Raw genomic sequence first — 26,070 nt, forward strand, 5'->3', positions numbered from 1 at the left:
AATAACCCAGCATTGTTGTCTGAGCCTGCAAATCTGGCCTAACCTAACCATTAGTTTAATATGATAAAAAACAGAGTCCTCACTGAAGAGCTCTGCCCTTATTTCACTTCACAACAATTATTGGAAATACTGTTATTTTACCTCATGAAGCACAATATTATACTGTATATAAACATCGTCATTTATCACTGGATTTATGGCTCATTTGAATGTGCAGTTGGCTGTAGCTGTGGTACGAGTATATTTGATATACACAACGTTTTGTTTGCATCCAGTTGTTTACTTGTTTGCTCTCTGTAAGTTTCATCTTTGCAGTCTTTGCCTTTTCTTTCCGGTTTAGGGAGGTTACCCTAACCCTAACCCTCTGTTTCTGGTCAGACATGGATCTAAAAATCTATCTGCCCTCTTGACTCGAACCTCTTTCACGTCAAAATTAGCAGGTATTATCTAGGATCTGGTCATGGACACATCTTTTAATTTGTTCCCTCTTTCAAAACAATTCTTTACTTGAATAACTGAATAATGAAATAAAATGTTGAGTGCTGTCCCAAGCTGTAAACAGTAAGGTTTACTACAAACATTCATCGCTACTTAGACTGATAGATTGACGGGTGGTTGGGTAGGTGTGTGTGTGTGTGTGTGTGTGTGTGTGTGTGGTATGTTAAGGCTAGTTAGGTGGGTAGGTGTGTGGGTAGGTGTGTGTGTGGTATGTTAAGGCTAGTTAGGTGGGTAGGTAGGTGTGTGTGTGGTATGTTAAGGCTAGTTAGGTGGGTAGGTGTGTGTGTGGTTAAGGCTAGTTAGGTGGGTAGGTATGTGTGTGTGTGTGTATGTTAAGGCTAGTTAGGTGGGTAGGTAGGTGTGTGTGTGGTATGTTAAGGCTAGTTAGGTGGGTAGGTAGGTGTGTGTGTGTGTATTAAGGCTAGTTAGGTGGGTAGGTAGGTGTGTGTGTGGTATGTTAAGGCTAGTTAGGTGGGTAGGTAGGTGTGTGTGTGGTATGTTAAAGCTAGTAAATTGGGTAGGTAGGTGTGTGTGTGTGTTAAGGCTACTTAGGTGGGTAGGTAGGTGTGTGTGTGTGGTATGTTAAGGCTAGTTAGGTGGGTAGGTAGGTGTGTGTGTGGTATGTTAAGGCTAGTTAGGTGGGTAGGTAGGTGTGTGTGTGGTATGTTAAGGCTAGTTAGGTGGGTAGGTAGGTGGATGAATAAACTGATACTAATGAATGGATGACATAGGAGGACTGTTAGACATAGCCAAAGTAAGAAAGCACAGTAAATTAAATTAAAAAGACTGTCACATGGTGGGGCAATGGCTAGCATCGTTGCCTCACAGCAAGTGTGTGTGAGTTCTCAGTGGGTACGCCAATGTTGATCAGAGCCAAAGCCAATAAATACTTTGCTTTCATTGCAGAGTCATTTGATCACGTTTCTCAAAAACATGGTCAGAGACCATTTAAACGGAGAGTTTAATTGGTTGTTGATCAGTGGGAATGGTGTATTATTGTCTCATTTGATTTGGGCACATTCTTGTGATGATGCATTTCCATCCACCTCCACAATAACACACTCAGTGTGATGCTTGCACGGGCAGGAGTAGATTTTTGTTTGCTGATGTTTTCTCTCTTAATGTTTTCACATTTTGAAAAACAAAGTTTCCTCACGTAGTTTGGTATAATTGTGCATCACAATCATTAAAAAGCAAAAATCTCACAATCCCACAGGCAGTTGCTTCTGAAATAGGACTTATTCATTTTACCAACTGTGTAGGATAATGAGCAGACAGCCACTAATACACTTAAATGTCTCGTCCCTCCTCAATGCCTCCCCCCCACCGCTCGTTGTGTTTCAGGTATTGTTGCTTTGTATGGTGAGACATGCCGGCAGCAGTACAGCAAGAGATTATTGTCGGTGTAATTGGCTTTTTCCAGGCCTGATTTGATATGAGCCTCTTGTCTGATCCGCACACTTCTTTATTATCGAGCGGAATGGAAAGATGATGGGGCTCACATGAAACGTTCGCCTCGTCGTATCTCCAGAGAAATCGCCTCTCTTGTGCTTTGTTTTCGACGCTCTGGGTTCAGGAGAGTAAAAAAACATCACATCCTAAGCACTCGCAAATCAGCTTTATAAACACTGCGTGCTTCACAGAAAAGAAGAATGGACTTGAAACCAAATGCCTTATTTTGTCTATGCATGTACACACTTATATCTATCTATAAATGCAGGAACGTATGTCTTTCCATCTGTCAATCCCATAATTGTCCAATGGTTCGTTAGATGACCTTTTAAGGGCACCAGTGTGTGCTGTGCTGACACTGATATTGACATTGAGATATCGGTAGAAACTGTGTAAAAGTCTCAGGGCGCTGTTGTTTTTACGGCTGTAAAATTGCATGATCATTGGCTTCATTCAGATCGAAATGATGCGACTGAAAGTTGGTCGGGTTAGTGGGTGAATCCAGAGTTTTTATTTCGCCCTGGTGCGGACGCTGTTTTGGCCAACTACGGAATCTCCAAAAACAGAGAACCAATCACAAATGGGTTTTGTCCCCCCACGTCTAGCAGCTTTTGTATAGTCCACCATGGCGGCTCCACCTCCACCCAGGCACACCTCCAGCCTCCATCACTGTGTCGTTGTCCATGCAAACCATTTGGTGCCCGATACGTCGGGACGGTCCGTAATAGCCGGACTGCCTCAGCTGAGTGGAAGCACCAAACAGTGGTTCACCGCCTGGTTAAACTTTGCTCAGGCCAATCTGGGTGGGTGCATCCTAAAAGGGGAAGAACTGGTGTTTGGGATGATTGGTCATGGAGTCTCGAGATGTTCTTTCCCCGACCCCATAGTCTTTGGCACCCAAGCCTGGGGGAGTGGAGAGATTTTTGAACATCATACCCAAAGGAAAGAAGAAGCAGAAGATGGCGTCCAATGCTTCTTAAAGCTCCCCCGGGCAAAAGTCATAGAGACCCATAGATAGCCATTGCTGCTAGAAAACTACAACAAGAAAGTTTGTTCATCGGTCATCTGGATCATTGGTCTGATTGGTTGGAGGTCTATCTAATCGCCTATCAAGGCATTTTAATTGACTTCCCTTTCCAGACTCGTACTCAATCTCAAGAGTAACTCATACAACAAGTGTATGTAATGCTCAAGCATGTCTAAAATACTTGACACGAAAGCCTTTTTGTCTGAAAATGTTATTTTAAAACTCTTTCCCGTATTTTCTTGATGTGCCAAATAATTGTATTGTATTGTCATAATAGCAATATGAAATGGCGGCTAAAGACTTTTGCACAGTGCTGTATCGCTCACACTGTGCCAACCAATGATCTGTATTCAGTTATTCATGTTCCGTGTGAAACTTTAAATGGACAAAACTTTTGGTGTGCAATAGTAACAGTGACGGCACTCGTCTCCGCGCTCATCCATTTTGTGCCACCTCACGTTTCTCTCATCCAGCTCACATTGTCCCTGAATTCCCGATAAGTGACAGCCGCTGCGGAGAGTTTGCTATCAGATCTGATCTGATCCGATGATCAGGTTCAGTCCCCGAGTACGTCGTCCAAGTCGACATGGCTGTCTGCCGCTGCAGCTGTCTGCACTTGTTCTCTGAGCAGCAGGGGCGATGTAGAACATGACTCTCCTGCACTATTATCTCAGTCAATATCTGCTGCTGCCAGAGGACGACACACATGGACGTGACGCACGCACACGTGCTGGAAAAGAAGAAGAAGAAGAGCAAAGATCGAGATGAAGCAGAAATATCTGCCACCTCTGTTTATGAACTCCTCGTGAGTTGACACAGTTTTCACCTTATATGACCTTATGTGACCCAAACAGCTTCTCTTTCATTGTCTCTCCAGAATGTTCATTCTTATAATATTACGCCCGTCTCCGTCATGTCCTCCTCTTCCCTGCCATTCTAACGTGGTTACAGGTGATGCGACATTTGCTTTGTAGAGCTGTGGTTGCCAAGACAACTACAACCTCCCTTTTTTGCCCTCAGATTTATTTTAAGCAGTATAGCAGACGATATCTGATGTATTTGTTAATACTTGATCCGTCTGCCGCCGACAGGGAAGAGATCAAGATGTTAGACGAGGGCTTTCACTGTGAAAATATAGTCTGACCTTAATGGAGGCTTAATGGATGCTGGTGGACGCTAATGCTGAAGAAGTTTAAGTTTTTATTTTACTTCAGTCCTGTTATGCAACGTCCGCTGTGGACGGTGAATTTGTGGCTGATGACGAGGAGAGAAGGAAGTTTGACGCCACAAAGCAGTTGTAAAGCAGTTGTTTTCAGTGTAACTGAATCATTAGAATCAGTTCATTAAAACTATTTGTTCAGCACATCCTCCATGACCAGAGCACAGACTCCGTCTGACACAGTCACTGGACGGAAACACAGCGGCAGGGTTTGTGATGCGGGTCGTGGTCGTCATCAGCAGTGCTATCGCTAAATAACCAGACTCCTCTGTTAAATATTGAAATTTTAGACATTTCCTTTGCTAAATGTTGGAGATTAACCCACATTTTTAGGATTGTTAAAGGCGACATAGACCGGAAGCTCCAATTAATGCTGCGTTTGTGTGTGTATCTGCGTCATTACCTCGTTTATGAAACCCTAAAGTTTCAGAACAAACAGTTTAGCCACTGCTGAGAAAATAGGGTTTTATTGTTTTCCTGGTCTCTGCGAAGCGGATCGGCACTTCTGTAGGTTGATGATGTCATCAGTAAACCTCACCACTCCTCTCACCACCGTAGCGCCTCCTGTTGCGGGCACTAGTCCGGGCACATCCGGTTGCGTACATTCAACCGCAGAAGAAGAAGAACTACTCTTGTTTTAGCTGCTGAGATGCAGAGCATCCACCGTGCCAGAGGGGGAGCTGTGTATCTGAGAGCTGGCCTACCAATTACGTCACTTCCAGGTACCTGACCAATCACAGGACAGTGGGAAAGCTCTCGTTGGCTGGCCAATCACAACACAGTCCACGTTCTGGGGTTGTGATTTTGGTCTGAAACAGCGTGGCTGATGAGAGCGTCAGTGAGGAGATGTTTTGAACGGCTCGTTTGCAGCGACAAGGAGGTTTTTAACCATGAAAACAAGTTAATATATGTAAGTAGACCTCCATAACTAACATATATGTGTGATACAAGCATTCTATGTCGCCTTTAAGTCTTTTTAACTGATCTACAGTTCGGCATTGTTCGGCTCGATTCTTGTGTTGGACTTTTCTTCCTGTGACGGCACTCTGACCAATCAGAGTGCCTTTATACAAAGTTAGCAATGCAGTTCAATACTCAATTCCCTTGTAAGTGACTGGATAAAATGCATAAATGTAAATGTAATGCCAATGACTCGTGTTTTCGAGGGCCTGAACATAGCCCAAAACTCACAAACTCTGCGACAGCATCAATCCTGGTGAAAATGTACGTGTGAAGGAAAATTGGAAGTGGGAGGGGCTAAAAATGGATGCAAAAAACTTCTATGAGGTCATCTGGTGTCGGGTTTAACGCACATGAACGAAACTTCTGTACACGCGTTCATTTGGTCGGGACGGTTAAAAAAAAGGGAAGGCCGCCATCTTGTTTAATTACCATTGTGTTTATTGGTCTTGTTACGGACTGAGACGTGAGAAACTGTCTCCGCTAACCCGGAATCTTGTCCGTTATTTAAAGGTGAGATTACGTCAAATATGTAACAGTTGAAAACATTACAGTGGCAGATTTTGGACACAAAAAATAGTGTCCAAATGTTTGCATGTGGTCACAAGACGGTGATGTTACATGTAACGGGGATTTGACGTCGACCCCGTTCTAGTCGAGAAGACATTAGCTCGCCATTATTAGCAGCTGGAACCCACCATAAGTCCACAGCAGCTTGGCCTGAATTTGCTCCTTCTATCCATGTCTTTGCTGTCTTTAAAGATTCCCTTACTCCCATACACTGGCTGTATTATTCAACAGTGCTACAGCATCTTTCTTTCAGATCCACAATCTGTGTTTCCTCAGCAGTTGTAGGAAGCCTGAATATGTCATAAGTACGGTGTAGGGGAAAGGAGACGAGTGGGAGCGCCGCGCTGAAACGATATGAAACCATAAAGAAAAAGGAAAAGTGGGTGAGGAGTGAGTGTGGGTGGGGAAGAGCAGTGAAATGGGCGGAGGAGTGGGGGTGCGCTGGTGGGTGGGTGCGTGGTGGTCTAGCAGTGATTACACTGTCCATCAGGCCACAGGACGGCCTGCATCAGCCCACAGGATTGATGTTTGACAGAATAATTAGAAAACTGTCTCAGCCTGTAATCACTGGAGCTCATCTTGCCCAAGAAGACTTCCATTTACTTTCTGCCTCACATGCCCACACACACACACACACACACAGGCCAGTGTGAGGCGTCTGTGGTTGACTGGTGTACAGGACAGTGGGTTGATAGAGTGGTAAAATGGGAGTATTCCCTGTTCATTTTTAAGCAACTGAAAGAGTTTATTTGAGGAGGTGGGGGAGGCGTGAGCGTGGTTCCTCGCCCTCACTGGTTCAGTGACGACAGAAGTGGAGAACACACCGGTGGTTTTACAGGTGCTGGGGTGGGAGGTAGGAGGGTAAGGGTTTATGGAGTGGAGAAAAAATGAATTAAGTGTAGTTTTATACCGCTGGTGGCAGAATGAATGAGATGTGGCTCCCTCCCCCAGCCTCACATCCACTCACTTAGAATGTTACTCAGACGATACAGCACATGCGGCCAGTTCACTAACCGGCGTTGAATAACCTCTGATGTCCGTGACTCACACGTCACGCTTCATTTTTGACAGAGCGCTGTGGTTCCAGTGCCCTGGTGGAAGTATTTATCGATTGAGATTTTCATGCTTTTACTTTGTCATGATGGATGGGTCACTAAGAGGCTGGGAGTTAATAATTCATCAGTTAGTTAAGAAGTGTTTTCTTTAACAATAATGAGCTTGCATTTGCCCTCTTGATAAAAAAACAAAAAACAAATTGTTGAGGTAATATTGTAATATTATAATAATAATAATAACATGACATGAGAACATTTAAGCATGGTTCATTTTTAGATATTAATCCATGTTATTTAGACATAAGCACGTAAATCTTAACTAACCTAACTACAGAAATCTCCCATGACCCATGTGTGAGTCTTGACCCAGGGTTCGCTCATGTTATAAATGGACATAAACTGATACAATATTCATTTTCACTATTGATCCAGTACTGGTCAAAGTCACTGGATCAGATATCGGTAAAAGATCAACATAAAGTCTGATAACAACCAAAAACGACACATTATGCGAGATTTAGGCCACCAAGACCATGTGACCAGAACGTGAGTGAGGGATCCAGGGATCATGTGACCTTATTTTGATTCCGTGTGCTGGACTGACATTGCTAGTGTTAGATAGTCAAGGCTGTGGATTTGCTATCTGAGATGCTGCCGGTTCTCTTTGAGTCTGCAAAATGAGGCTTCATTTAAGTTTAGTCTGGGAAACTAAGTAAACAACATGTTGCTCCAACCATGGCAGTTGCTGGTCTGATCAGAAACAGTTCTCAGATGTACCAGTACAGAAAGTCTTGGGTCTTCATTAGTGTAAAACCTCGGTGGACATCTGCAGTTCAAAGGTTGCGTTATTTGTCCGCCTCATACACCTCTCCTGACACGGAGCGCGCCCCCCTGGACGAGACCTCCATCGATCTGGAGTCCACTCGGCCTCTTCTTTTTCCCTCCTGAGGCTTTTATTGGTTTCTCTGATCCCGCTAATACCTTTGCAAACCCTTAATGGCTCATTTATATGCTGTTCTGTTCTCCAGAGCTCCTTCAGAAGTCTGTGGAGCAAAATGTCAGTCTTGAAGCCAATGGTCAACGAACTGAAATATCCTTTGTATTTGCATACGTGAGTGGGCCACTGCTTTATTGGGCGGGACTTGAGGATAAATATCCTGTTACGGCTCCAGATGCAGCAGCAAAGTAACTCTACTAATGAAACCCTGATTGTGCCCATCTGTTTTCCTGCTATTTAGCAGTTTAGTTCATATTATTGCCAGTCCTCAGTGTAACCATGAGGTGAAGAGAGGTCTGGAGTGGGATGTGCAAAACGTGCCTCCTCTATCAATGTGGAAATGACTCATTTAGCCCGAGCTGAATGGTGTTGCAAAAACACTAATTGACATTCGGTCATTGACGAGGAGGGAAAAACAAATGACTGGATTTGTAGATGCGCTTTCTATACATAGATGCTGACGCGGAGCTGGCAAAGGTTCGCCTCCCATTCATCAGAATTACTACTCATTGAAGTTATTCCAGACTGAATTACCTCTCAAGCTAAACATCCAGTTACAAAAGAAAAGCCATAACACTCTCTTTTCTTCTCTTATTACAGTCTATTTGCCTTTTGGTGCCCGCCACATTTTTCTGTCCGAACCCAAATGTACCGCAGGTGGTTGTGAGCCTTTGTTTACCCACCCAAACCTACGTTGATATAAATTAAGAGCAAGGAAACTTCGTAATCGTGTAAAACTGAAACGAGTGTATGTTACATGTACAAATGTAAATGGAATATATCGTCACGCAAATGACACACAACCGGCTGCTATTTGTCTCCAGTCTTCACTCGCATTAGCAGCATGCGTCCATGATCAGGGACGCTGAGCTTCCCTGGAAGTGACTCACTGCAGTGAAAGAAGCCTATTTAGTCTCATATAGATCAGCTGAAGCTGAGCTTCCACCCTTGGTTTTTATAGACGTGCTGCTGCAGAAATGTACGAGGACAAAATCACGTCAGCTGGTTCTTGACAAACTAGTCATAGAGTTGATCATCATCGAGCGCTCTTTTAGTCATGAAGTGTGAACGGTACATATGTGACATTCCAGACTCACCATTAATCAGCTCTTCTTTGTTTACTCTTGTTGATCTCTAACCACGGATAATTACCTATGGAATCCAACCGTTGTTGTTTATTTTGAGTTGTTGTGGAAGGAAATAACGCCCTATTGAATTGAATTGACTTTACTCCTCCCCCAGGGGGGAAACACACATTCACCGAAGCTCAGTTGTGAAAAAAGAGAATAGAATAAAAATAAGAATAAGAATAAAAAATATATATATATATATAATAAAATAAGATTAAAAAAGAACAATACAGTAAATAAAAAGTTACAAAGATAAGAAATTACACTCTAATATAGAGTAGTTCATGTGTTGCCAGGTTGGGTGAAATAATTGCCACATGGTAATTTACAGTGCATTTCCTTGATTTCAAGTGGTGTAAATCTGGAAAAGCTGCACCAGTTAAGATACAAGTGTTCAGGTCTGGGTCCTGTATCTGGGCCACGGTACACCTACGAGTGGCCTGGCTTCTGTAACATACTGAGTGTTTGCACACGTGTCTGATTCCATATTGTGAAAGGAGCAGCAGACAATTATCACATGCTTGTTCTTGCGCGAGTTGTTGCTGTTGCTCTTCTTCTTCACAGCTTCTGTAGAAATCTCTCTCTACTGTTCATTTACATATGCTCTGTGAACATGTCTCTGCAAGAAGAGACTCCCTTCATAGGTTTTAAGGTGAAAATTGCACATATGCCGCTGACTGTGAGTGGAAGTGAGAGTTGAGACGGTAGAGAGTGGAGAAGCTGTGTGAACACTCAGTCAGAAAACCCCATAACCACTTTTTTTTAGGTGTAAACCGGTGTCATGTTGTTGTTCAACTCGATGCAACTCTTCACAGTTTACTGTAAAGTAATGGAATTATTCATGTTGTGATAAAAAAATGGGTGTAGCTGTTGAATTCAAATGTTTCCAGTGGCTTTCATGGTCCAAACTCGTCACTTTTACACACTTTCATCATCCTACTAGTTGTCCCAGACTCCTCCCCCTGGGGAGACACCATAGAGACACTGGAGGTGTCATTACATTAAGTTTTCTGTGATCGGATAGTGCCTGACCACTTGTCAGTACAAGTGTAAATACACTCGGGAAGCATTGTGTGGGGTTTATTTACCCTTTAAATGCTATTAGTGGGAACACATGACAAGAGGTTTTGCATGTTTACATGAAAATGGCTATTCATTTTTAAAAGTCTTTCAGTGTTTCACAGTCTCTTCACCTGTATCACCTTGTAAACGCTGTTTATTGTTCGTCTATAGTCACCCCTACGCTGTCGGCTTCTTTCTAAACAAGTTAAATGCTAAGTTGTTTGTCCATTAGTGGGATGCACTTCACCGAAGGTGAGCGTGTGGCCTGCACATTCAGACATGCAAATGGTGGGGAGGTGACAAAAGACCAGGGTTGGTGGGAGGGGGTGGGGGCGATGATTTGCCTTGCAAAGCACACCCATCTGCCCTTTCAATGGCTCATTGGTTTCCAAGATCAGGTGCAATCCGAACCAGAATCATTTGGATAATTGACCTTCTGTGTGCATACATTAGAATAAATTAATTTTTATTGGCCATGCAGCATTAGGAACAAAGCCGTGAATGTTGGCTCTCATATATTCAGCTGCTGGATTGTTGTAACCAGTCTCTGTGGTGATTATGTATGCCATTCTCTGACTATTATGCATTTCCTCTGTTTAATACCATCTTTTTTTTTTTTGCTCTGAGCTCAGCGGCGAGAGCCAAAGTCAACTTTTCACATCAACCCTGAGTCTGACTTGGAAAGACATGTTTATGTAAATCTGTAAACTGTGGAGTTAATGGAGATGTAGAAGTTTGTGAGTGTCCCGGTGTCCACGCCGAACGTCCTCAGAAAGAAGAGACGCTGTCTCGCTCAGTGTGGCGAACGCCAGCTGAGATCCTCACTGATGTTGGTGTCATTATATTATGTGGGTGTGATGGCAGCGAAAGGGAAGGAAAGGGAAGGTGACGTGAAGTGTGTCATCAACGCACAGGCTGTGCATGCAGCCCAGATGTTGGAACCGTGCGCAGAGAGCACAAACTGAACTTCTTTCCCACTGGTAGGAGGAGCAGAAGGACAATCGTGCTTGTTTAGTTTAAGGATTTTGTGTTAAGACTGAGGACACTGACACTGACAGACTGGAGAAGGATTAACGTTGTGTCCTAAACCCTTCAGCCCCTGCTCTTGTATGTATTTATGATTTTTGTTCATATTTCTGTGTCCGTGCACACACGCTCGAGCGGGACGTGGCTTCACATGGCTTCATTCATGTCCCTTAAGGTCCCCGCCCCCCCCCCAATCTCCATAAATGACCTTGCTAGTGCAGTGAAAGCAGCCATACTGTGCGTGTCCATACACTAGTGTGTGTGTGTGTGTGTGTGTGTGTGTCTCATTGCTGCCTGATGGACAGCCATTAACCCTTGGTGAAAGGGTTGAGGAATATTTATGTCTGCTTGTCAGCAGTGACACGACACCCTCTGGGGATGAATAATATTCCTGCCCTACACTGGCTCCAATTGTTGAGTCCCATTCACAGCAAAGTGGTTTGTATATATGTGTGTGTGTGTGTGTGTGTGCGCACGTGCATGTAGAGGAAGTGCACGTGAAACCCTGAGGTGAGCAGCACGAGTCAAGTTGATGTCTGACAAAGCTCCCTGCTCGCCGCAGCGGTCTGTGTCTCTGGTGACTGCGCGGCGTCATGCATGACGTCTCTCTGTTGTGTTGTGTATCCGTGCTGTTCTTTCTTTTTCTCATGTATTGTTCAATGTGGAGGCCACACGGAGGCGCACGTGGAGAGCACTGTTGCCTCACAGCTTGAAGGTTCACATCAAGGTCTGGGCCTTGGAGGTTGTTTGATCTCCCCGTGTGTGCGTGGGTTTTCTCTGGTTTCCTCCCACATGTCCACAAACATTCACTGGACCATAGATGTAAGTGAGCCATAGTTCTTATTTAATACGCCTGTCCTGTGTACCTCGCCTTTCCACCCCATGTCAGCATGGGATTGGCACCAGCAGCCCGCGACCTTCATGTGGAGGTGGAGGAAAAAGCGGTAGATAATGAATGAATGAATGTTCAATGTTCTCTCAAAAAGTGTGTCAAAAAAAAAAAAGGTTTCAAATCACATTGAATTTAGCGTCGCACTTTTATAAAAACACACCATTCCTAATTGTTTTGTAGTAGTCACGAAAAATTCTCCGGTAAGTCCTGCTCTCTTTCTCCCTCTTTCTCCATCAGTGGTACTGCAGCATCACAGCAGGAGTCTGATCTTCTTTCAGTTCTTCTTCACTGTGTTTTTACATCGCACACGTTTTCAGTACGCAGACGTCTCAGCGAGCTAGCAAACCAAAGACGTTAGTGTAGGAGCAGGTGCAGTTTCTCACAAGTGAACTACAAATAAAGTACATAGAGGGACTTTATGGCAGTGAATCAGGAGGATAGCAGGTCGTCTTTCAACCAGAAGGTCGTGGGTTTGATCCCCGACTGCAGATGTGTCTCTGGGAAAGACACTTCCCCCCTCAAGTTGTTCCTGATGGGCTTTACCAGCAGTGTTTGAACGCGAGTGGTGAAAAAAGTGCTGCACTGTATGAATGTGTGAGTGAATGAATGAATGGCAAAACTGTCGCGTAAAGCAGCTTTGAATGGTCACTAAAAGACCATTTACCATTCAATAATTAAGGTGTGTAATGTTTACTTTGAGTGTAATTGTCTGCTTATCGATCTATAACATGACGGCAGTAAAGGACAACGAGGATTGCAAATACATAATTCAGCTGGTGTGATTTAAGGTAAGTATGATGCGTTTTTTAAAAGTACAGCAGTTTTCACTGACTTTGCATTTTATATTTGACTGCCATGATATGAAAGCACAATAATAAGTACCATCATAATATATTATTCTAACATCGCAGACCTCAGTCTGCACCCACTGTCTGGAACAGAATCTAAACCCTTCATATAAGTTTTCATTTTACACTTTAAACGCTTCACAGTTTTTACAGCCCACGGTTAATGGGCCAGGTAGTTAATGGCTTGAAACACATATATTCTGTACGGCAGCGTTTATTTCTTCAGAACTTTCCCTTAAGTGCTCTTGAAATTCTTTCGTGACAGAGTGTAGAGAGCAGCCACCATTGTCTGCGTGTCTCCACAGGCCTTTCACAGTGAAGTGAAATGGGTCATATACATATATAACTTCTATAACTTATATAACTTGTATAACTTGTATAACTTATCCGTCTTTCAGAGTTAAGATACTCAGATGCTCAAATCATATCACAAATGAATGCTTTAGCATGCCTCTGCCTTGTTAGCAGCGTTGCTTGTTGCCTGAGAGAGTAATAAACTGATCTTTATGGTGACAAATGTCTGCAGTCAGGACGGGCTGTTTTTCACACAATGATCTGACCTTACCTTACTGTGAGCTTTGGCTTTAAACTGTGGACATTTCTTCCTCTTACAGTATTACAGTATAACCGTTCTTAAACCGCACACCTGTACGAGACAGAATGGAGTACACTTTGTCTCCAGCTCCGTGATGAAGGGAAGGAGACATGAGGTGCAGCAGCAAAGTGGAGCTGGCATTTAAAGTCCGGTTCAGGTCGAGTGCATTTAAAAAAACACAGCAGTATAAGATGTCAAGATAAACCACAAACATATTCAGTATAAAGTATATACATTTTAAAATATTCAGTATATAAAGTAATGATAATGTAAATGATGATTTGCTCGTGGATATCGCACTATTTATAAACTTATTGTGTTGTCATTGTCACTAACACTGACTGTGTGGAGCCTCTCTCGGCCTCCCCACACCCGTCCTCAGCTTCATCCAGGATGATAGTGATCCAAGTTTCCAAACAGCTCTGTTCACCCACGCTGAGCCGTGCCAGCAGGAGGCGTTCACCGTCAAGCTTGAGATGCGCTCGCAGCACGATTGTTCATAGGAGGAAGAAAAAATTGAAACCTGAAGTGCTAACAAGTTCACACACAGATTCTTACTTACTTACTTACTGTGTGTAGGAATGATAAAAGTGCAGTCAGAGCCACAAAGGTTACGTCTTCCTGGCAGCTGTGTGTGAATGAATGAAGTGGAAAACGCTGAGTGGTCGTCACAGAAAAGTGCTGTATAAACCATTTACATTTGCTCCGTCCTCACATCCATATCTTCATGTCTTAGCAAGTTTTATATTTGGTTTATGGCTTTGGATAATAGAAAAATTAATTACTCAAATCCCCATATAGATTGTTTTATATCCACATGATGATGTGATGCACAGTATATTGCATTTTCCATTAAAAAAATATGTAAATGCTCACGATTCTTGGGAACACAAGAACATTGTGTGATTGTGTATTCTGCAGCAAAAACAAAAATGGAGATTGATTGGTTTTCTCTTTAAATATCCAAGAAGTGAGAGAAAAAAAAACACAGGAGAAATCTCTGACAGAACCAGACTCAAAGATGTGCGGTAATGTGCCTAGACAGGTTGAGGTGGAAGGAAAAATGGGGGAAAGAGTATATAAGTATGGACAGGACACTTCTGAGTCAGGGATGACATGTTTATAACACTACAACACTGCATTTGTACAAGCTTTACAAGAGATTGTTGTTAAAAAATGATACTGATATCAACTTCAGGAAGTCGTTACACCTAAATCGTTTGATCGTACACTACGTATCATCCAAGCTGCCCTGCACACAAACTCTTCACCTTGAAACTCCATTTTATCAGCTCGACAACTTGGCCCTGTCTGGTAGGTCAGTCCTCAGTGTACAGACCACTGAAAGATCTTTACATTCATCTATTGATACTGTGTATTTCATGTCTTTGAAGGCACAGTGGTCAACTTTCTTGCTCAAAGACACTTTGGAATGCAGATAATCAGGGGTTGTTTGTTAGTGGACGACCAATTATCTCCCTGAGACACAGTCGCCCACTTTCAAGCCCATAGGTATTTTAAAAAAGTCTCTAAACTCACAAAAGATTGCATCTCCAGGATCTGTTCTTTGGCCGCATAGTTTCTGCCGGATCAACCTTTCACCGTTCATCTCTCTTTTCCTTCTTCTCCCTCACCACACAATCCTCTTTGGGCTCGAGGTAAAGCCACTTCTTGCACTGATTGGTTTCTGTTCTTTGACTTGTATAGAGAAAAAAATGGGCTCAGAAGGTTCTCAGGAAGTACTCGTCGTTGCCAGAGCAAACAGTGGGTAAATGTACTGCATGTGAGACATGGGAGTCAACACACAGTAGAGTACACATTTTACCAACCATTTTATTGGAAATACTGTCCTGAACTACACACATCATGTTCTGCAGACTGAAGAAAACACAAATATCACACAGTCATCATTTTAATGAAAATGAGGTTTGGTTGTGACATGGTTCTGAGATTTATTCGTCAACTGGGATCTATTAGAATTTTCTGAAAGCTGGATTATGAAGTCACTATAAGTCAATTATAAAGGTTTAATAGGTGTAATAGCACATGGGAACAGGAGTTAATAAGTTATATGTAGATGATAATCTGATTTTAATGACAGTCAGGGTTTATTTTTAATCATGAAGTCAAACTTCAGGTCCCCCCGACTGTCGAGAGGTGACATGACCACTCTTTGACGTAACGCTCAGTCGGTCTCTTCACACTCCCAAGAAAAAGGGGCTTGTCGTGCTTCAGCAGGCCGGATAATTATTTGCCTCTTATCCGTCTTTGCCAGGGCCAATCGTAGCCTTCAATAGAACCCAGGGACCGCACGGCTTCCCATCACCTCTCTCTCCCTGTCTTTTCTTCTCCATCTCTGTTCTTCCATCGGTTTCACTTCACCTAACTCTCTGACTTCACAAGACCCTCTCTCCCTGCCCGCCTGCCTTTGTGTCGTTGCCTTTCTTGCTCTGTATCCTCCCCGAGAATAGTTTTGCAGACGTAATATTGCCGCTCGTTTGACAGAGCTGGCGCTTGGAGTAGTAACCACTCCCATAAAAGATTGTGCTTAGAAGATGTGCGCTTCTTTATTCCATGACATGTGTAGGCATTTGATCCTGCCTGCACAAGCAGCATGAAACACACGGTATCTTGTTCCTCCTTTCATCCACAGCTCTTTCATGCTGTGACGTAAAGCACAATCACACAATGTGTAACAAGGCGGTTTCAAGGAATGCTCAAGCTTTGTCTTCTAAAATAAGATGGAGGGTAATGATCTGTGGTGATCACATCGTGACGTCTGTAGTCTGACACATCGTGACGTCTGTGGTCTGGCACATCGTGACGTCTGTAGTCTGGCACATTGTGACGTCTGTGGTCTGGCAATGCGTGCAGTCTGGCACATTGTGGCGTCTGCCGTGGCGTCTGTAGTCTGGCACATTGTGGCGTCTGTGGTCTGACACCGTGGCGTCTGTGGTGATCACATCGTGACGTCTGTGGTCTGGCACATTGTCGTCTGTGGTCTGGCACATCGTGCGTCTGTAGTGATCACATCGTGGCGTCTGTGGTCTGGCCGTGACGTCTGTGGTGATCACATCGTGGCGTCTGTGGTCTGGCACATTTCTGTGGTCTGGCACATCGTGTCGTCTGTAGTCTGGCACATTGTGGCGTCTGTGGTCCGTGTGGCGTCTGTGGTCTGGCACATCGTGACGTCTGTAGTCTGGCACATCGTATCGTCTGTAGTCTGGCACATCGTGACGCTGTGGTCTGGCACATTGTATGTCTGTGGTCTGGCACACGTGGCGTCTGTGGTCTGGCACATTGCGTCTGTAGTCTGGCACATTGTGGCGTCTGTGGTCTGCACATCGTGGCGTCTGTGTGTCTGGCACATCGTATAGTCTGTAGTCTGACACGTATCGTCTGTAGTCTGTATCGTCTGTAGTCTGACATCGCATCTAGTCTAGATCGTCTCTGGTCTAATCGTGACGTCTGTAGTCTGGCACGTATCGTCTGTGGTCTGTCGTATCGTCTGAGTCTCTGTAGTCTATCGTCTGTAGTCTGACACATCGTATCGTCTGTTGTATGCCAAAAAAAACTGACAGGTTGAAACTGTTAAATCTCATACAAAAGACACAAAAGTACCTCAAAAAGTTTGCAGCCTTACCAAGAAATAACGGAAGTCAGTTCAATTTTGGGCCATAGCTGCAAACACTTAAGCCTCGTTTCACTGAAACTCAAACGTTTCCCTTCCCTTTTTTTGCAGCGTTTCTTTTCTTTTGAAAATCAGACCACTTGATCGCCTTTTTCAAGTGATGATATATGAGAGTGTCAAGACACTCGAGATGTGACCCACTTCTGCGACACTTGAACATGACAGGACCAAGTACAATGATATTAACGGAGAGTCTGTTGAAAAATTATGCACAGACCGTCTTTTCTCTTGTGATGTTTTTTCTGGGCGAGGCAGAGAACTTGGAAGTTGCCCATGTGGTACAAAGAGTGCAATTTACAGAATAATTGCTCCTCACCTACAGCAACCCGCTTCTTCTAAGATGACTGATTAAAGCCGAGGGGCTCTCCTTGATTTGGAAGACTTGAATGGTAACCTCTGGCCCCCGAGGCCGAACTTGCGGCCCCTTAGCACATCAAAAACAACAAACAAGGCCTGCCAGAGCAGGCGGCGACAGTACAGGCTGTCTCCAGCAGATAAGACGGAACAATAGCCCTTAATAGGACATGGAAAGAGACACACACCCATATCATCCCTGCTTCTTTTTTTTTTTCCTTTTTCGCTTCTATCTGCTTGCTCCTAACAAAGAAAACAAGATGCTTTCCCTTTTCTGTCTTTCTTGCACAAGATTAACGGCGCTTAACAGGGGCACAGGCATGGAAATGTGTATTTGAGCGATAATTCTGCAACGCGCTCAACTCTTGACAAGAAGCCGTACAAAATGAGAGGGAATACAATGCCTTTATTCCCCGTTGGGTTGAGACTTGGGAGGAGAGGAAAAGTACGTCGTGTTTATTATGCTTCACTCTGTGGAAAGAATATGAAGACTCTCCGAGCTTGTCGCGCTGCTTTTCATTGTCGTCCGTGATCGTTTATAAAATTTAATAATTACACACATGTCCGTAACGACGGCCCTCTTATTTGTACAGTTGTGCATCCAAGTCACATTTTCCCAAAGCACAGGAGAGTGTGTGTATAATACAGGGCCACATGAGCATGTCAAATTGTCTGGGTTACATTTCTTTTCTGTCCTAAATGCAGTTAGTGAGGCGTATAACAGCAGGCAGAAAAGCCACTTTTTTTCCCCGTGAAGGTCCCTTTTTTGACTTTGACGCAGAAAAGGCTCGGCAGGGTATCGCAGTGCCGGCAGCAACAGTCGTGTTTTGTAAAAAAAAATAATAATAATCAGCGTCGGGTCGAAAGCTCCGGCCCGTGCCGTAACACTTGCCTGAAAGGACTCAAAAAGATCCTGTAAAAAAATAGCGCGTAAGTTGGCGGCGTATGTAGGTGATGCCTTTGTGCTGAGCTCTGATGAAAGAACTCTTCCCTGCTGCTGACAGGTTGGCTCACCTGAAATGAATGCCTCTAAGGCAAAGAGCCTGATATTGGTTTCGTGACAGGAGGTAAAAATGCTACAATGTGATGTTGGAGATTTTAGATGGATTGTAATGGCGTGCGATGCTATTTCTTACTGTAAGGCTGACTTCCTGAGCTGCTGAGCGCTGAATGGAGCAGAGCAGGAGTCGGACCTTTGATTGTAGAAGCGTCCAACAACTGTTCTTTTGACCAGTTCATCAGCGAGGCATTTTAACCCTTCTGTTACCAATCCCCAGGATTTGGCGTGAGCACTTGTCATTACTGTAACTCCTAGAAGATTCAAACTGGCGATCCGTCCAGGGTGTGACTCCGCCTTTCGCCCCATGTCAGCTGGGATTGGCACAGCACCCCGCGTGACCTTCATGTGTAGGATAAACGAGCTTTTCACCCATATACGTGTCTTTACGGTAGCCCCTCAGGACTTCCGCGGAACAACCATCACAATCAAAGAGGAGATTCACCGGCGTGTCGAGCATTTGTGACGTCAGCTTCTCGGTACTGTAATTCCTAAGCAGCTGAATAACTGCCAGATATGGAAAGTGAAACAACCATAAAATCAAACTAAATCCAGGCAACCTGATGATCATGATGCTCATACGAGGGTTAAACCCCATATAGACCGATATCTTGATTTAAAACGACTTAACCGAAACCTTTATTCATGTGCAAAGAGAAAACAAGATGACAAATGCAAAACCTTTTTGCCTCATCTTGTTCTTCTACCCCCAGGCTCTTAAATTGTCCGTGTTGTTGCCACTCTGGATCTGTAATCTTTGCTTGGAATAGGCCAAAGTGGTAGAACTCATCAATACCAAACAGTGTGTACAAGGAGAAACCAGAGAAATTATATGGAATAAAAAAAAAAAAACAACCCTCCAGCAAAATGCAACTCGCACACATCCATATTTCTATAAACTGCATTTACTTCTGTGCCAAGCAGCATAAATCTTTCCTTATGTATCATTAATATACATTGGTGTCAATAGGAGATGCATGAATGGAAGAAATATGGTCCCTCCCAATAGAGGTAGAGTTGAAAAATGGGCTGCAGACCGGGGCAAGAATGGAGCGCTCCACAGTGAGGCTGCAACACGCCATCTAAAACCTCTGCTGCCCCCCAGTGGACAGCAGGTGGTGTGTGTATACATGCAGGCTGTAATGTTCTGTAGTCTTATTATAGTCATCCATCCATCGTCTCTATTCATTCCCTAAAACTCACGTGATCAAGTCGAGAGGACCAACAGCTCAAAAACCTGGAGGGGAAAACTTCACATTACAAGAAAACGGAATTAAAATCCTTATCTTTTCTGTCAAATCTAACCCTGCCACACAGAGACTCATGCATACACACACGCAGTACGTATTTTATATGTATGTTTTACTGTATTTGTATCTATATAACAGGGCGTTAAAGTCAGTTTGTTTTTTAGATGACGTACGATAAACACTTAAAAATCTACGGAGGCTCAGTGGTGACGAGGCTAGAATACGTACACGCACTCAAACCTTTACTGTTTCCTTGTGCTGTGTTTGAACTCCACATGGCAGCAGCGGCGATGACCCCGTGACCCCGCTGTGGGCCACACCTGCACAGGGCTACATACACACATGTGCCCTGAGGCGACAGAGAGTATAGATTCACATACACACACATAATGATGTGCAGATCACACCTAACGGGGGCCTGTCAGAGCCGCTCAGTCTAACAGCACATCTGAGGTCTGAGCGCCGGTGACCCCCCCCCCGCCTCGTTTCACACCTCCCGTCCATCTGCCCCGTCTCCATGCGCTGAACTCTGGCGCCGTCCTCGCACTTCCTGCCGCTTTTCACACGTCTGCTTTCACGCCAGTTGCACGATGGAGCTCATCATGAGCAGTGTTTCCTTCTCAGCCGCCACATTGTATTCAGACCGGGTTACGAACAGCGAGCTTTCTCAAGATCCACCGGGTTCATGAAATACCACACTCGTTGTTTCCCAAACCTCAGAATCTTGATGATTCAGTTTGTTTAAAGGAGCAAATAAACCACAACACAATCATGTTGTTGTAACTTGAAATAGCTTTAAATCCTTAGAAAAAAACAACACAATCTGTACTCGGGATGTATTTGTGTAATGTATGCATTTTTGTGTCCTCACGTGTTTAAGCTTGAACTCAGGGCTGTCCACATGTGATTAGGTCACAGGATGGAGGTTCATACCATGTCAGCCGTACACAATTGTACGTTTTATTATATAATTCTGATTTATTCATTTGTGCCGTAGCGCTTTATCCTCCACATGCCGGTGGACGAGGGCTGGAGCCAATCTCAGCTGACATATCCAATCCAACTTTAGAGATAAATAAAATATAGAAACATAAAACCTAATAGACCTAAAAACAAATAATTCAACAATAACATGCTGTAGAAAGTATAAAAATAACTCAAATAAATAGTAAAAACTACTTTTTCTTAAAGAAGTGAGTCACAGGGAAGTCTTCATGGACTTTGTTGACCGTCCTGACCTAATGAAGGTGTGTACGTCAAACCTGACATCAACCTAATAGAGGCTTTGTGTCAGTTTTTAGCCCCTCCCACTTCCAATTTTTGACGCACATTCACTGAACCACTTTCAGACCAGGTCACAAATCCGTGAGTTTTGGGGTATATTCAGATTTTCAAAAATGTGATTCATTTGGAGGAAGAAGAACTCCTTGAGTTTCAGTAAGGTTCTACACGTCTTGTGCTCGAACCCTAAAAGGGTTGAACCAACATCTCATACTGGGACATTGGCCAGTCCATCGCAGGACCGAAGACCAACACACTCGCAGCTACGGTCAATTTAGACCTGTGAAACCTCGTCTGTATGTTTTTGGACTGTGAGAGGAAACCAGAGAACCTGCGTCGGTCGAACCCGGGATCGGACCGGTCACCTTCTTGTTGTGAGGCAACATTTACACACGCTGTGATTTCATATGGTGACGCAGACAGACGTGATGATTTGTCTTCTCAGAGACGTGTGAAATGTAAATAAATAAACCGGCCAGTTTAAGTACATTATCATGATAACATGATGTTTAAGTACATTATCTGCCGCGGTTAACTCCGGGTTCTCCCATTAGTGGTGTTTATCTTTAATTCTCCGTCTCCTGCTCTGTGTGTGCTCTGTATTTCTCCTCCTCACCCTCTCCTGTCTTCCTCTGCTCTTCACTCCTCTTTATCTCTTTAGCTTGTTGTTCTGTTTGAGTGAGGGAGAACCAGGCGACTGCTTCCTCCGTCTGGCCTCATCTTTTTCTTCCAAGTTCCTCTTGGATCCGATACTCCCCCCCGCATCCATCACCTTTCTCCATTATGGCGGTGTTTTGCTCTGCGAGGAGCTTTTATCTGGGTGATTACAGAGTGGAGAGCGTCTCTCTCTCTCAGGCCCTGTACGGCTGTGTTTTATAGGGACCTTGATTTTCTAAGTTGAGCTTCATTAGAAAACATCTGCTGGACAGTCTGGTTCAGGTATTAAAGTAATAGTTTGATGGATGTTTGGGAAGGAAGCGCATTAATTCTGATAAACTGGTGAGTCACAAGCACCAAACTCTCTTATTTTGACAAATAAGTGAAGCAAAAATGTAATTTGATCTTAAACGCACACGGTAGAAATTCACATAGACTCGCATTTTTATTTATTTTATTTTCCAAGAGAGTGTATGACAATGTGTGTGTAAAACACGTCACAGCAGACAGTAGTAGTATCACGAAGCACACGTACAACAATAAGTTCAGCTAAAATGGGTCAAACCAGCATTTAACCTTCAAAGTAAAATACATTTTTACCTGTAATTTTGATGTAATTTTGGTCACGAATTCCATAATTAAAAAAAAACCAGCCTCTTACTGGAAAACATAGAGCAACAATGCAGTATGTTTTCCTCTTATCATCTCGACTTTGGATAAATCTGGAGATTATTTACACGTTTAAACGCTAATTTGACAAAATGGAGTTTTGATAAATCTGCCAACATTTCATTTCTCCAACATATAACAGACGAAACTGCAAGTAACTACCATGATAGTCATAGTCATTCATTCTGTAGGCCCATGGTTCTCAAGCTGTGGTACGCGAGCTTCCTCTGGTGCAAAATCAGGAATACTGTTCTACTGTATATACCAGGGTTTTTGAGCTGAGACAATGAATCACAAAAATAATAATGGAAGAAACATTAGGGCCACATGTAAAAATATTTCAGAATTCTGAGAATAAAATCAGAATTAGAAACCACCTCGTTCATTACTGTCTTATGTCAGAACCCCTCGTCACGTAATGTAATGCAAGTTCTGTTGCGTTAGTTTTACATTTGAACACTTTAGCTCAGTTGCAGTTTGCATTCTCTGCGTCTCCTCATCTAATCCCAGGATGATAAACTTCATCAGTGTGGACTGAACAGCTTGCTCACTTTCTTTTCCTTTGGCGCTGGAGTCTTTGGTGCCGTTGCCTACATCTGTGTTTGCTCTGCTGCTCTGGTGTCACTCTCTGCTGTTTAAAGGAGATGCTCATTTGGATCGAATGCAGAGGACAATACGTCGGCTGTCGCTCACAAACCTATCCAAGTCCTTGATCTTCTCTCCCTGTAAACATCATTACCACACGGAAAACATACACACACACACACTGACAAGCTGCTCATCCGAAGTGGCGCTAACAGATTAGCAGTGATTATAAACAAACATGGGGGATTAATCCTGTGTGTTCTCAGTCTACTTTCCCACTGAGCTAGCCAAGGTAATTACCAAGTGCTAGATTGTTAGTGTAATTGCTCACACACACACACTGTGGCCCTGGACAAAGTAATATCAGTTTCATACTCATTATATAAGAAAGTTGAAGACGTCTTCCAGAAACTGCAATGAACAGTGGTCAAAGTGGTGCTTTGACACAACTTGCTGGGTTCAAATGTGTGTGTGTGCAGTAGACTGGTATAGATTTGCTTTCTAAAACACTTTTTCTTCTATTTGTTGGAATCCTCAGGTCTGTATGTGCTAATAGCATCAAAACATATGTTGATTTGGGGGAAAAAAAATAGAAATCAACTTCCAGTAGCCCTAACAATGTTGGAATAAATGTTACGCGGGGTTCCCACAGATCCTTGAAATACTTGAAAGTTGTCAAGGCCCTTGAAAGTTTTTGAAAATAGCCCTAAGTAGACATGGGCCATTGAAGGTGCTTGAGTTTTATGCAAGAAAGAAGTTAAGTTGATATTTTAGGTTGTTTGTTGCGACGCGACCTACTGTGTCATGCTTTGCGTTGCTTGATGTCCGTAGACTAACGCAGGACAAACATGGAGTGATAATTTATTGCGGTGTTGTGGACACTGTCCGCTGTACCTCTCTCCGCTGTCAATGACAAAGACTGACTTTGACCAAGATCCCAATAAGTACAATCACTTGTCCAGATTTGCGTGTTGCAAATCAATAAAAGTGGACGCCATCATGGACGAAGCAGCTCTTACAAGTTGTGTCAGCACATTCAGTCCTTGAATTTGAGGGAATTGGTCCTGGAAAGTCCTTGAAATGTCCTTGAGTTTGGTGTGAGATGAATGCAGGGTTCACTTCTAGGAACACAACAAATGTCCAACATTATTTAGGGACGTTGGCGGCCATATGTTTTTTTTTCCATTCATGGGAGGTGCATTGGTGCAGTGTCATCTGCTTTCCGTGACTCGTATTACATCGAAATGTCTTCTTTTTATCCCATAATCCTTATGCATTGAAGGCCATTCAGGCATGAAGGCGGTTTTACCTAACTTTAAAGAAAAGTTAACTTGATCTTTTATAGCTGACAGTGAAATCACTTCTTTACACCCCTGGTTTAAATTCACATGCACTTACAAAAGTTTGATATTTCAAAAACACATGAAAATCCCTTTTGAAGGCTAAACATGATATATGGCTCAGCCACATTCAAAGGTTTGAAAAGCAGCCAGGTGTGCAGCTGCTGTTGTTTGTCGTGTCACCACCACCCATTGAAATATCACTTTATTATTTGGCTCCAGCGCAGCCTCTTATTCTTGATGCTGGCCTCTTAACTTCAGCTATATATCCCTTTATCCTGCCTCCATTGTGACAGTGTTGTATCGCCTCGGAGCAGGAAACAGCCTCTGGGTGCATGACCTACTGTACACGAGGCAGGTCATAAAGCTTCTCTACTGAATGTTAAGAGACAGTGTTGTGTTAAACTGGATTTACAGCTGTTTTGGAAATGTACACAGTGAAAAATTCTATTTTCATTATCAATACCAAAGTGTTGATGGAAATATGATAATATGAGTACTTTATGAACCTTCGTTTTTCTGTCATTTCTCTTTCTGTAGCTCTTCTCTGACCACTGGTGGTAAACAAGGCATTCTAACCCTGCTTTTCTCTCTTTTTCTGACCATTCTCTTCCCAGTAGATCAGCAGTTCCTGCAAAGCTCTGACTAGCTCATGTGATACAACAAAGAAAGTTAATAAAGTCACCTGTCTTCACTATTGTGACACATTGTTTGAATTTGCGCCTCTTGTCTTGACCATGTTTGAACTTCAGCAGGTCATCTTGACCATGTTTGAACTTCAGCAGGTCATCTTAACCATGTTTGATCTTCAGTCATCTTGACCATGTTTGAACTTCAGCAGGTCATCTTAACCATGTTTGAACTTCAGCAGGTCATCTTAACCATGTTTGATCTTCAGTCATCTTAACCATGTTTGAACTTCAGCAGGTCATCTTAACCATGTTTGATCTTCAGTCATCTTAACCATGTTTGAACTTCAGCAGGTCATCTTAACCATGTTTGAACTTCAGCAGGTCATTTAAACCATGTTTGATCTTCAGCAGTCATCTTAACCATGTTTGAACTTCAGCAGGTCATCTTGACCATGTTTGAACTTCAGCAGGTCATCTTGACCATGTTTGAACTTCAGCAGGTAATCTTGACCATGTTTGATCTTCAGTCATCTTGACCATGTTTGAACTTCAGCAGGTCATCTTGACCATGTTTGAACTTCAGTCATCTTAACCATGTTTGAACTTCAGCAGGTCATCTTGACCATGTTTGAACTTCAGCAGGTCATTTAAACCATGTTTGGATCTTCAGCAGGTCATCTTAACCATGTTTGAACTTCAGCAGGTCATCTTGACCATGTTTGAACTTCATCATCATGTTTGAACTTCAGCAGGTCATCTTAACCATGTTTGATCTTCATCATCTTGACCTTGTTTGAACTCATCTTAACCATGTTTGAACTTCATCTTGACCATGTTGAACTTTTTTACCTTGTTTGAACTTCAGCAGGTCATTTAAACCATGTTTGATCTTCAGCAGGTCATCTGAACCATGTTTGAACTTCAGCAGGTCCTCTTGACCTTGTTTGAACTTCAGCAGGTCATCTTAACCATGTTTGATCTTCAGCAGGTCATCTTAACCATGTTTGAACTTCAGCAGGTCATCTTAACCATGTTTGAACTTTAGCTTTACCTTGTTTGAACTTCAGCTTGTCATCTTGACCATGTTTGAACTTCAGCTGGTCATCTTGACCATGTTAGCAGGTCCACTAGATTGGCTGATGTGATATTTCCATTCATGTACAGCTGAGCAGGTGTAAATGAAGAAGTGGCCGGTCTGTAAAACAATGATCTGGAGATAGAAA

General features: G+C 43.2%; 1 protein-coding gene across 1 annotated transcript in view; it reads left to right on the forward strand.

The window, feature by feature from the left end:
• The window catches only part of suclg2 (succinate-CoA ligase GDP-forming subunit beta), a 136,661-nt gene that overhangs the window by 101,168 nt on the left and 9,423 nt on the right, over window positions 1-26,070 (forward strand). The gene's annotated exons all lie outside the window — the stretch shown is intronic.

Source organism: Solea senegalensis, linkage group LG4 (genome assembly GCF_019176455.1).
Source record: "Solea senegalensis isolate Sse05_10M linkage group LG4, IFAPA_SoseM_1, whole genome shotgun sequence".
Taxonomy (NCBI): Eukaryota; Metazoa; Chordata; class Actinopteri; order Pleuronectiformes; family Soleidae; genus Solea; species Solea senegalensis.